Source organism: Onychomys torridus, chromosome 21 (assembly GCF_903995425.1).
Source record: "Onychomys torridus chromosome 21, mOncTor1.1, whole genome shotgun sequence".
In the NCBI taxonomy this organism is placed as follows: domain Eukaryota; kingdom Metazoa; phylum Chordata; class Mammalia; order Rodentia; family Cricetidae; genus Onychomys; species Onychomys torridus.
Window position 1 is genome coordinate 17,193,566 of NC_050463.1, and position 13,822 is coordinate 17,207,387.

Below are 13,822 nucleotides of genomic sequence, written 5' to 3' on the forward strand. Positions count from 1 at the left end.
AGGTTTTTGAAGTATGATCTAACAATTCTCTGGATTTCTTCAGAGTCTGTTATTATGTTCCCCTTTTCATTTCTGATTTTGTTAATTTGGATATTCTTGCTCTGCCTTTTAGTTAGTTTGGATAAGGGTTTGCCCAACTTACTGATTTTCTCAAAGAACCAACCCTTTGTGCCATTGATTCTTTGTATTATTCTCTTTGTTTCTATTTTATTGATTTCAGCCCTCAGGGTTTTTTTTTTTTTTGCCATCTATTCCTTTTGAGTGTGCTTGATTCTTTTTGTTCTAGAGCTTTCAGGTGTCCTGATAAGGTTTTAGTATGAGATCTCTCCAATTTCTTTATGTAGGCACTTAGTGCTATGAACTTTCTTCTTATCATCACTTTCATTGTATCTCATAAGTTTGGGTATATTGTGCATTCATTTTCATTGAACTCTAGGAAGTCTTTAATTTTCATCTATATTTCTGCCTTGACCCAGTCATTATTCAGAATAGAGTTTCTCACTTTCCAAGAGTCTGTATGCTTTCTGTTGTTTCTGTCATTGTGATATCCAGCTTTAATCTTTGGTGGTCTGATAGGATGCAGGGGGTTATTTCAATTTTCTTGAATCTGTTGGGACTGAGTATGAGGCCAATTTTGGGGGAGGTTTTTTATGAGGTGCTGAGAAGAAGGTATATTCTTTTGTGTTTGGGTGAAATGCTCTGTAGCTATCTGTTAGGTCCATTTGATTCATAATGTCTGTGAACTTCATTATTTCTCTGTTTAGTTTATGTCAAGGTGACCTGTCCATTGGTAAGAGTAGGGTACTGAAGTCTTCCACTATCAATGTGTGAGAGTCAATATGTGATTTAAGCTTTAGTAATATTCCTTTTACAAATGTGGGTACTTTTGCATTTGGGACATAAATGTTGAGAATTGAAATGTCATTTTGATGAAATTTTCCTTGATGAAGTCAGGTTATCATCATCATCATCACCATCATCATCAAATATGAAGTATCCTTTCCCATCTGTTTTGATTAATTTTTGTCTAAGGTTTATTTGTTAGCTATTAGAATAGCTTTTTGGAGCCATTTGTTTGGAAAACTTTTTTTCCTAACCTTTTATTCTGCGGTAGTGTCTATCTTTGATGTTGATGAGGTGAGTTTCTTGTATGCAGCAGAAGGATGGATCCTGTTTTCACATCCATTCTGTTAGTCTGTGTCTCTTCATTGGGGAATTGAGTCCATTGGTATTGAGAGATATCAGTGATCAATAACTGTTAATTCCTGTTATTTTGTTGTAGTTGTTGGTTGTGTGTGTGTGTGTTTTCCTTCTTGGGGTTATGCTGATGTGAGCTTATTTATTGCCTGTGTTTTTACAGGTGTAGTTAACCTCTTTGGGTTGGGGTTTTCCTTCTAGTATCTTCTATTGGGATAGATTTGTGGATAGATATTTAAATTTCATCATGGAATATCTTATTTTCCTCTTCTATGGTGATTGAAAATTTTGCTGGTCTAGCATCTGTGGTCTCTTAGAGTCTACAGCACATCTGTTCAGGTCCTTCTGGCTTTTAGAGTCTCCATTGAGAAGTCAGGTTGTTATTATTATTATTATTATTATTATTATTATTATTATTAACATCATCGTCATCATCATCATCATCATTATTATTATTTGAGACAGAGTTTCTCTGTGTAGACCTGGCTGTCCTACAACTCACTCTGTAGACCAGGCTGGCCTTGAACTCACAGAGATCTGCCTACCTTTGCCTCCCAAGTGCTGGGATTAAAGGCGTGCATGACCACTGCCTAGCGAGAAGTCATTCTGCTTTTATATATTTCTTGGCCTTTTTCTCTTGCAGCTTTTAACATTTTTTCTTTGTTTTGAGGTTTAGTGTTTTGATTATTATGTAGTGAGGGCACTTTCTTTTCTGATCCAATCTATTTAGCATCCTGTAAGATTCTTATAACTTCATAGGCATTTCCTTCTTTAGGTTAAGAAAAATTTTCTTCTATAATTTTGTTGACAATATTTTCTGGGCTTTGAGCTGGGAATCTTCTCCTTCTTTTATTCCTATTATTCTTAGGTTTGGTCTTTTCATATTTTCCATGATCTCCTAGATGTTTTGGGTCAGGAATTTTTTAGATTTAATGTTTTCTTTGACTGATATGCATTTATTCTATCATGTCTTCAACATCTGAGACTCTTCCATCTTTTGTATTCTATTGGTGATGCCTGTGGCTGTAGTTCTTGTTTGCTTACATAGATTTTCCATTTCTAGAATTTCCTCAGTTTGTGTTTTCTTTATTGTTTCTATTTCAGGTCTTGAACAGTTTTATTTGCTTCCTTCAACTGTTTGTTTTTTATTGGCTTTCTTGACATTCTTTAAGGGATTTATTGATTTCCTCCAATTTTTTGATGGTCTTTTCCTCAATTTCTCTAAGGGATTTATTTATTTCCTCTTTAAGGACCTCTATCATCTTCATAAAGCTGGTATTCATATGCTTCAGCTGTGTTGGAATATTCTGGCTGTAGCTGATGGCTGGGCTCTGGTGGTCACATAGTGCTCTGGCTGTTGTTGATCATGATCTTACACTGATGTTTAGGCATCTGGATTTGGAGTGATTATAGATCTAGGTACTGATTTCTGGGTTTGTCTTTGTTGGATGGGTGTTTTCTTCTTTGGTTTCTGTTTTCTCTCTGGTCTTCTGGCTGGAGTGGTCTGTGTTGAGTAGAGGATCTCCACCTGAATTGGGGGCTGGACTTCTGAGAATCTGGATGGCCTGTGGTTCAGCAGGGAGTTGCTGCCCAAGTTGGGGGCTGGAGTTCTGACAATGTGCATGGCCTCTGATCTGGCTGGGGCCCTCTGGAGTTAAGGGTCTGGCCTCTACTGGACAGGAGACTTCCACCAGAGGTGTGGGCTGGGATAGGGTGATAAGGAGAGGGGCAGTGGTTGGGTTATGCTGGACAGGCATGGGTGGGGTGGCAGGGCGGTCTTACTTGGGATGCTGGCCAGGTCTCTGGTTTTGTAGGAGGCTTCTGCCAGAGGTGTAGGCCAGGATCACATGGTTGATTTTTATGTTGCATTTTACCTTATCCAGGGACAGTCATGCAACCTCAAAGGAAGACAGGCATATTGCTGCTTCTGAGAAAGAGCTGGAAGCAAGGATTTGAAGGCCTCTTGGAGACAAGCTGACTCCTCTGCCTTCCTCATGTTATATCATGCTCCAGGACTCTTCACAGAGTCTGGGGAAGCTGAGAGCTTCTGGGGGTGCAGCACATGCTGCCTCAGTCCCTGCTAAAGCGTGTCTGTATTGTCCCACTCTTCCATCATCTATGGATTAGCTTTCTAAAAGAGAATAAAGAGGCCTTTGTACAGCAAGTCTCTTGGGCAAACTGTATAAAACACACAAAGTAAAATTCATCTCTTTGGGGAGCATCCACCTCCTGTGTCTCCTCCTCCCCTAAGGTCAGCCTTGTGCACAGTAGATCCCTTACTAGAACAGGCCTGGAATTGCTGGAGATGCCAGGACTCTGAGGAGTTATTTTGTTCTTCATTCTCCATACCTCCCCCATCAGTAAGTCTTGGCAGCCCTCTGCTCAACACAGATCCCAATTCCCCCTAACTCTCCAAGAGGCCCTGAATCAACAAGCCCTTCTTTACAAAGCCTCAGACCTAGAGCTAAACTGGATCTGCTCTCAACTCCCGGGGACCCCTCAGCACCTTCCTGTTGTAATTAGAATAAATGTTAATTAGTTATTAGAGCCTTTCAGGGACCTTGGGTCACTGCCACTGCCTCAGTCTTAAAACCACCTAACATGCTTTCTCGAAACTATGACGGCCCTGCCTTCTCACAGATCAACCAGATCTGGCCTGGTTTTGTGCAGCTACTTCTGTGATGCCATCAGCATTGAGAGCCACTGTTCCAGTGGCCTGGTGGCTACCTGCCTTTCTCATGGCTCCTTTTGCATTGTTCCCATCATTGCTCACATGCCTGCTTCACAATGTCCAAGCCCAAACTAGCTCATCCAGACCTGCGGCCTTTGCCCCCTGTCCTTCCCCTGGGCCTTGATCTGAGGTCTTCCATGGACCCATCAATAACACTTTCTGATGGTGCTTAAATTGTGCCCTCTGATTCTGTCTACAGTTGCTTCCACAGTTCTTTCCCCAACTGCACAGTAAGATACCCTGTATTAATGATTTTTCTTGCTATTGTGATGTGATGAAGATCCTCAACAGAAATAATTCAGGAAGGGGATGTCCGTCATGGCAGGAAGGATGTGGTGGAGAAGACATTCAATGTCACAGAATGCAGAGGAAAAAAGCTACACAGGAAGTGGCCAAGATAAGATATAATTTCCAGGGACATGTCCTTCATCACTTATTTCCTCCAAGTAGGCCACACCTCCCTGTCCCCATCATCTCCCAATAATGCTGCCATATTATGAATCCATTAATGAATTCATCTACTAGTCATACCAAAGGCCCTGTGATTTAGTCACCTGACTAAAAGAGATGCCTCCACAGACACCCAGAACTGTTTCTTAAGGAATCCAATCAAGCTGCCCATCAAAATTAACCACTGCACTTGTTAGGAGTAGTTTACATGCCAAGTTGTGTGTTGAAATGATAATCCTTTTATATATTGGGTTAGCCAAAGCATGTTATTAAAATTAGCCTTTGTTTCACTTCCCCTGTCTTGTTATGTGGATGTTACAGAATTTAAAATCATACACATGGCTGCCATTCAGCTCCTGTTGGCAGTGCTCTGTTGAGGGGGCTCCCCACCATTCCCTGCAATTGCACAGTGCCTACCCGGGGAGCTTCGCTCCAGAAGAATTGGTGACCGTAGACTTCCTATTTCTCCAGACAACTGAGTGCAGAGTTGACTGCCCAGGGGCCTTCATTAGTTTGGTTTGAGGCCTCTCCCACTTCCGTCTTCCCTCCCTTCTTCTCCATCGTTTCCTCATTCTCTTCTTGAGTCTTTGTTCTGAACCATCAACCATGGCTGACATGGCAGCAGCCCTTCTCATCCAAGGTTTTCCCTTCTTAGTTATTCACAGCAACCACAGTCTGAAAATATTAAGTGGAAAATTCCAGAAATAAACAATTCATAAGCCTCACGTTGCATGCTATTTCAGGTGGCATGGTGAAACCACTTGTCCTGCTTTCTCCTTCTTAGAACATTGGTTGTTTGTGTATTCAGACTATCCACACTGTGCAGGCCATCTGCCCTCAAGTCCCTTGGTATCTGTTAGTTATCAGTTCAATTGCTACTGTGTCACAGTGCTTGTATTGAATCCTTCCTTTATTTAACAGTGTCCCCAAGGCATGAGTAATAAATGATGCTGGCTGTTTGGATATGCCCAATAGATGCCATCAACACTTCTCTTGAAAGATGAAATATCTCAGTGAATATGTAGCGTTTAGTACTCTCTGGGGTCAGGTGTCCACTGTGACTCTTGGAACATATCCCTCTACATATTATAGGGAAACTAATATATGCTGTTTGGAGGTCTTGCTTTTTTATTTTTGATTGTATCTTTCCTAAGAGATACAAAAAGAAAAATCATTAAAGAAAAAGAAAAATCATTAAAGATCATTAAAGAAAAACCAGAGTTTTGAGAGCTGGAATTATGAGAGTTTGGAGACTAAACTCAAATGCAGACATTAACTGGGTATGTGAAATGTGCCACATAAGCCACTCAAGTAGCCTATGACACAGGTAGGTAGCAAAACATCAGCAGAACATGACAAACAATACACGTGGTGGGGATATGAGGGGAGGACCCTGGAAGCTGACATTGGTGTTGAAAGTGTACCTACAATAAGAAGGAGGCTTGGGTTTAGAGATGGGAGCCTTCCAGGGATAGCAACTTCTTCAGGACTTTCTTAAGCCCTGTGGTGACCTGGGACCACAGGCATATTGGTTTTTCCAGACTTAGTCTTCAGAAGGAATTATTTTAGTAGCCAAGAGATTCCTGAGGGTATGAGACACATGGTATTACAATCCTTACTTTGAGGCAGGAGACATGGCTCAGTTGTGGAGCTCTGGTCTAGCATACATGAGTGCAGTCCCAACACTGAAAAACATTCTTGTGTAAGTCAGTGGACCTCTAGGTGCATGAATGAGTCCATTCACTTGTATAGGTATTTTCATCTACATCTGTGAGTAACACAGGCTTGCATATTTCCTTACTTAAAATACTCTAAAGTTAAATTTTGATATTAAGGTCACATTGATCTTAGAAACTCTTTCAAAGCTTGTTTCTCTTTCAATACTATGGAAAATTTGTGTGAGGTTCCTAAATTGTTTTAATTAAATATGGAGTATAATTCACTTGTAAGCATTTGAACCTATAATTTTTTATTAGAAGATTTATAAAGTTTCTTTAAGAGCATTTAACTTTTGATCTCTCTTCTATCAATTTTAACATATTTTATACTTTTATATATTTATTTTATTTGTGATGCATCTTTGTGTGTGTATGTGCATATGTGTCGGTGCCCATGGAGATCAGAAAATGTTGTTTCTGATTAGTTAGTTTCTGATTAGTTAGTTATAGGTACCTGTGAGCATTCTGTTATAGGTACTGAGAATTGAGCTATGGTGCTCTGTAAAAACAGCAAGTGCTTTTAACTTCTGAGCACATTTTCCCCCTAGGAATTTGTCCATTTCTTTTGCAATTTCAAGATTATTATTTTTCTATTTAAAGTATTTCTTTTGAGATATGACTGAGAGCATTGTCTGTAGGATCTGTAGTGATGTTCCTGTTTTCATTCTCAAAATTAAGTGGTTGAACTTTGTCACTTACTTGAACAATCCAATCATGACTTATTAATTTCATTTGTATTTAAAAAACAATATTTGGTTATATTTATTCTCCCTATATATAAAGGCCTACCCCAAGTTCTATGCCAAAAATGTGAACTGATTGCATTTGTGTATATATAGTTGTAAGTCAAATTAAGAAACTGTTAAATAATGTGTTCTATTTTATCTCACAAGTAATATATATATATATATAATAAGATAAAAATACATAAAACTGAGCTTTTTATATAGCTAACATTATTATTATTATTATTATTATTATTATTATTATTTTGGTTTTTTGAGACAGGGTTTCTCTGTAGCTTTGGAGGCTGTCCTGGAACTTGCTTTGTAGACCAGGCTGGCCCCAAACTCACAGAGATCCACCTGCCTCTACCTCCTGAGTGCTGGGATTACAGGCATGCGCCACCACTGCCCAGCCTGGCTAACATTATGAAAACATCATAGATTATTTATAGTAGACACTTCTGAGTATCCTACATATGGATCAATAATCTACTGAGGGGGAGCAGGCTGCTGAAAACAACCAATATAATGTCTTAATGAGAACTTGCATTTTTGTGTTTTAAATAAAGTTAATACGTTTTTAAAAATCAAGATTTGCACAAGGTTTGTATTTGATTGACAGTAAAGTCAGATTAGATGTCCTTTCCAGAGTCTAGGTAGTTCTCAATGTTGTTGTTGGAAACACCAACTGCTGAGGTCATTGCAGCTGAATTGTCAGGGCATTACTTTGATCTGGTTGCAAACTTTATACACATGACACATAAGGTAGAATTGCATAATGCAAACTGTTTCTAAAGAAATGCACCACAGAATCTCATTAAAAAAAAATCCTTATGACTGTAAAGCAGCATCTAGTTGCATCTATGTTAAGTTCTATTGTTTACACACTTTACAATGCTTAGATACTATGATGAAGATGGTGCTGTGATCTGGAACATTTTCTGGCCTCTCTGCCTGTGAATCTTCCTTCAGAAGCATGCACGTATTTTTAGGTCCTTGTTTCAGACATGCTGTGGTGTATTGCAAGGTCGTCCTTTGCATCTCTCTTCTACCATTTCTTTTTTAAACCTTTGCCCTTGAGTTTGATGGGAGCTGGAGATTCGCACTGTGTAGAGCAACATCCCTTCTGTACCTAATTTCTTGAGACCTTTTTGTCATGAATAGGCATTGAATATTGTTAAATTCTTCTTCTACCATTGAGATGATCATTCATTTTTTAGCTTTCACTTTGTAGGTATAGCATATCACATTTGTTGATTTATATACATGTTCTGCTTTACATCTCATTGAGGGATTAATTATGCATGATTCTGATGAATAATATTTTACACATTCAGGTGAATTTGGCTAGTTAACAGTTTCTGGAGGATTTTTGCATGTATGTCCATCATGTTATTTTTCTAATTTTTCTTTTTTTTTTTAAATCTTTATGTTTCTTTATTGGAGCAAGATTCCTGATGATACAGTGATGTATTTACTAAACAGAGTTCTGTGCAGAAATCACAGATTTTGGTTATATGCTATCCATTGATGGAGTAGCTCCATTTATAAAGTTTTATATATCAAAACGCTTTGAATTTTGACCAGGCTGTCCATTAATCATCTCTGAAAAAGTAATATTTAATTCTAGTTCTATTTTACAGCATTAGAAAGCTTATGCATCAGATAATGTCCTAAAACATTATTCTTTGCACAATGACATTGAGCAGACAGAGCTCTTCACCCACTCAGATTCACAGAGTCACATCTGAGAGCTTCTGCTACAGACCCGGGACACAGCACTCCCGACCACCCCATGGACTGCCGACTCTGACAGCCTACTTTCTTGGTCAGTTCACATTTCCACTGAAGACATGCCAGCAGCTGTCTTTTGAATGGATGGCATTAGAGTCACAGATCTGTGACACAGTGGGAGCAGGCGCTGTCGTGATATCCTGGTAACTAAAGGCTCATTTTTTAAAAGTGACAAATTGAGATTAAAAATCAAGGGTAAAAGTCCCTGGCAGCAAAATTCACCCACATCTCTCAGTTATGGAGACATTAAAACATGATTCAAATCCCTTTAACTCCATCTGCCTAGCCCTGAGGTCATCCTGCAAAGTGCCTATCAAAAACATATGAAGTTAGGGAGACGAAGTTTGACATGATGTCATTATGTAGGTCAAATGTTGAAGGTCATTTTGAGCATCTGTTCTGACAGAGAAGCATCCAGTCCTTTGTGTACACACTGGTTCACTGTAACAAAGCAACTTGTACACTTCAACATTTAAAATTAGCAGCCTTTTCCTTCTGGTGAAAATAAAACAAAAATAAAAAATAAAAATGAAGCTACAACATAGAAAGAATGTCAACTCCAGATAAAACCCCAGAGGAGCTGCTAATTCTCCCATTGAGTGGCAGGGATCAGGTCCTCATTAGGAGGGAAGTTTATTTTAAAAGTGTTATCTTAACCTGCAAGGATGTCCATTAAACATCACAATGAAACATGCCAAAGGAGAAGCCGTGTTGTCAAAAGTGCCCACTTAACACCCCTCAGACACCTCAAACCAACTCTTTGATGGCCTTCTATACCTCCCCCCTTACACTTTTCATGAAACAAGAGAAAGTAGACAGATACAGTTTGGTGAATGCTAACTATATTCACATAGAGACACAGTGTAATCTCTGAGCCCATTATCCAGAGAAAGGAAAAAAACTAGAATTCCATGCACTACCTCAGGGACCTGGCACCCTCCACCCTCCACCCTCCACCCTCCACCCTCCACCCTCCACACTTCAGCAGAGCCCTGGGAGCCTGAGGGCTTTTCTTATTTCCCACAGAACACGGTGATGGTCTTTACTCCACAGTTTGAGACAAGAAAAGGATAAAAATGAATTTAGAACAGAAAAGTGGAGATTCTTTTCCTATTGTATTTTGCTCAAGGCATTTCCTCCAAAATAAGTTGAGAACCACTGTTGAGAAGTGAGAGACCTCAAAAACAGGGCAACTGAGCACAAGAGAGATTGGGAAGGATGACTGCAATTTACTCCCAGGGACTGGAGAAAACTAAAAAAGAGAAAATAAAAGAGAAGGCTGGAATCCATCAGTCTTCTGTGCTAGTCATCCACATCTTCATCATCAGCTGCATCTTCCTCACCTTCATCCTCATCCCCTTCTTCATCAATATCTTCCAATCCTTCCTCTTCTTTTTTATCACCACCACCACCACCACCACCACCACCACCACCACCACCACCACCACCGTCACCATCTATCTCCCCTTCTTCATCATCTACATCAGGAACCAAATACTTCCGTAAGGAGATTTGGCCAAATACCATCTTTGATGTCCTTTCCTAACTCACCTGCACCTGCATCAGAATGGTCAGTGAACTGGTAAAGTGGTTCTCTGGCTCTTCCTGCTGCCTCTTCTTGGCCCTTATTCTGCATTTGACTTGAGTGTTTCGTCAAATCCTTTCCAGATTTCCATTTGATGATTCAGTGGACTTTGAAGATGGGTCACCAACCTCAGTCAGATGAAATTCTTGGGAGGGAACTTTATTTTCAAAGTAAGGATTTTCATCGAAATAAAAATCTATTCTGTAACCTGGTCTAACGTATTCCCATTCCGTCACTTCAGCTCTGGTCAAGTAATGCAGAGCCTCTGCATCTTCCTCCACAAGCAGTACAGACACTTGTGGATGATTGACAAATGTTACCCAAGAATTTGGAATTTTGTAGATCAATTCTGACCTCTTCTGGAAAAAAAAATGGTTGGTGGAGTCCGTTATATTTTTGTTCTGCTTTCAAAATCTCCTCCCTGGCTTGTTCACTAAGTCCATTTCATTTTAAACTTCATCAATATGTGCAATTGTTTCCTGCTGTTCTTCTCCCTCAGCAGGCTGGAAGAGGCTGATGGGTCCTCCAGCTTCAGGGCAGGAGTCGGACTGGGTTTCCTGGGATGAGACAGGATCTCAGGTTGCCATTTTTTTAGGTCATGGCCTGAGGGAAGTGGCCAGAGCCCTGATGTTCACAGTGGAAAGAAACCCCCATGTGGTGGTATTGTGTTCCCCGAAATATTGTGTGTTCCTCGAAATAAACTTATCTGGGGTCAGAGAGCAGGATGGCCACAATATTAAACATCAGGATAGGCAGTGGTAGCACACGCCTTTAATCCCAGAAATCCAGCCTTTAATCCCAGGGAGTGATGGCAGAGAACAGAAAGATATATAAGGCGTGAAAACCAGGCACCAGAGCTAGTTAAGCATTTGGCTGGTTAAGCTTTTAGGCTTTGGAGCAGCAGTTCAGCTGAGATTCATTCTGGATGAGGACTTGGAGGCTTCCAGTCTGAGGAAACAAGACCAGCTGAGAACTGGCAAGGTGAGGAAGCTGTGGCTTGTTCTGCGTCTCTGATCTTCCAGCATTCACCCCAACAACTGGCCTCAGGTTTGATTTTATTAATAAGACTCTTTAAGATTCCTGCTACACCCCCAGGAACTCTTTTTATAATTATTAAGTATGGTTTGGAACCACTTACTGTGACACCATCTTTTTAGCACTGTGAATTATTCTTATCTTAAAATATCGCTTTCCCCTTAGCTCTCAGTTTTTATTTTTTCATTTCCCTTCAGTTAAAAATCCTTTCTCATTCTTGAACTCATATTTCTGAATACTTGAACATTTTTTTCTAAATATTTTTGTTACTACAGTCTAATATAAGTCCATTATGGTCTGTCTTAGTTAGGGTGTTATTGCTACGAAGGGACACTTGATGGCAACTCTTATAAAGGAAAACATAATTGGGGCTGGCTTACAGTTCAGAGATTTTGTCCATTATTATCATGGTAGGAAGCATGGCGGTGTGCAGGCAGACAGGGTGCTGGAAGCTGAGAGTTCTACATCTGGATCTGCAGGCAACCGGAAGAGACACTGAGCCACTAGGCTTGCCTTGGACTTCTGAAACCTCAAAGCCCACCCCTAGTGACACACTTCTTCTGACAAGGCCACTCCTCCAATAATGCCACTCCCTAAGAGCCTGTGAGGGCTATTTTAATTTAGACCACCAAAGTGGCCAGATATCATATTTCATTTTCAATTCTTTTTTTAATTAATTAAATTTATTTATTTTACATTCCAATAGCAGTTTCCCCCCCCTCCTCTCCTCCCATTCCTTCCTCCTCACCTCCTCTCCTCCCCTATCCACACCTGTTTATATTCAGAAAGGGGCGGGGCTCCCATGGCTATCAAGTTGTGGTAGGACTAAGCTCCTCTCCTTGTATTAAGACTGGGCAAGGCGACCCAGTATGAGAAATAGGGTCTCAAAAGTCAGCCAAAGCATTAGGGACAGCCTCTGTTCCCACTGTTAGGAGTCCCACAAGTAGACCAAGCTACACAACTGTCCCATGTATGTAGAAGGCCTAGGTCATTCCCATGATGCCTCCCTGGTTGTCAGTTCAGTCTCTGTGAGGTCTCTGGTGCCAGGTTAGTTGATTCTGCGGGTTTTCTTGTGATGTCCTTGACCCCTCTGGCTTGTACAATCTTTCCTGCCTCTCACCAGCATTTCCCGAGCTCTGCCTAATGTGAGGATGATTTTTTTCCTAGTTCCATCTATTTGCCTGCAAACTTCATGATGCTATTGTTTTTAATAGCTGAGTAATACTCCATTGTGTAAATATACCACATTTGCTATATCCATTCTTCAGTGGAGGGGCATCTAGGTTGTTTCCAGGCTCTGGCTATTACAAATAAAGCCACTATGAATACAGCTGAGCAAGCATCCTTGTGGTATGATTGAGCATCCTTTGAGTATATGCCCAAGAGTAGTATAGCTTATTCGTGTGATAGGTTGATTCCTATTGTTTTGAGAAACCACTATATTGATTTCTAATGTAGTTGTACAAGTTTGCGGCTCCTGCCAGCAATGGCTCCCCTTGCTCCACATCCTCTCCAGCATGAGCTGTCAATTGTGTTATGGTCTTAGTCATTCTGTCTGGTGTAAGATGGAATCTCAGAGTTGTTTCTCTGATGGCTAAGGATGACAAACATTTCTTTAACTGTTTCTTGGCCATTTGAGATTCTTCTGTTGAGAATTCTCTGTTTAGATCCGAACCCCATTTTTAAATTGGATTATTTGGTTTTTTGATACCTAGTTTCTTGAGTTCATTATCTATTTTGGAAATTAGCCCTCTGTCAGATGTAGCGTTGGTGAGGAACTTTTCCCATTCTGTAGGCTGCCATTTTGTCTTATTGACAGTGTCCTTGGCCTTATAGAGGCTTTTCAGTTTCATGAGGTCCCATTTATTAATTGTTGATGTTAGTGTCTACACTACTACTATTCTGTTCAGGAAGTTGTCTCCAGGACCAATGCATTCAAGGCCATTTCACACTTTCTCTTCTATCAGCTTCAATGTGTCTGGATTTATGTTGAGGTTTTTGATCCACTTGGATCATGGTGATAGATATGGATCTATTTGCATTCTTCTACATACTGACATCCAGTTATGACAGCACCATTTGTTGAAGATGTTTTCTTTTTTCGTTGTATAATTTTGGCTTCTTTGTCAAAAATCAAATGTCCATAGGTGTGTGGATTTACATTTGGGTCTTCAATTCCATTGATCCACCCATCTGTTTTTATGTCAATACCATGTGGATTTTATTACTATAGCTCTGTAGTAGAGCTTGAAATTAGGGATGGCTATACCTCTGGGAGTTCTTTTATTGTACAGGATTTTTTTTAGCTACCCTGAGTGTTTTGTTTTTCCATATGAAGCTAAGTATTGTTCTTTCAAAGTCTGTAAGTAATTGTGTTGGGATTTTAATGGGGATTGTGTTAAATCTGTAGATTGCCTTTGGTAAGACTGCCATTTTTACTATGTTAATCCTACTGATCCATGAGAATGGGGGATCTTTCCATCTTCTTATATCTTCTCCAATTTATTTCTTCAAAGACTTGAAGTTCTTGTCATACAGAAAACATTTTAATTCTAAGATGACATTCTACCAATGAAAATTACTGTAC

General features: G+C 40.0%; 1 pseudogene; it reads right to left on the reverse strand.

The window, feature by feature from the left end:
* Nucleotides 1-9,917: 9,917 nt before the first annotated feature.
* Nucleotides 9,918-12,039, reverse strand: LOC118571488 (annotated as a pseudogene).
* Between the last annotated feature and the right edge of the window lie 1,783 nt (nucleotides 12,040-13,822).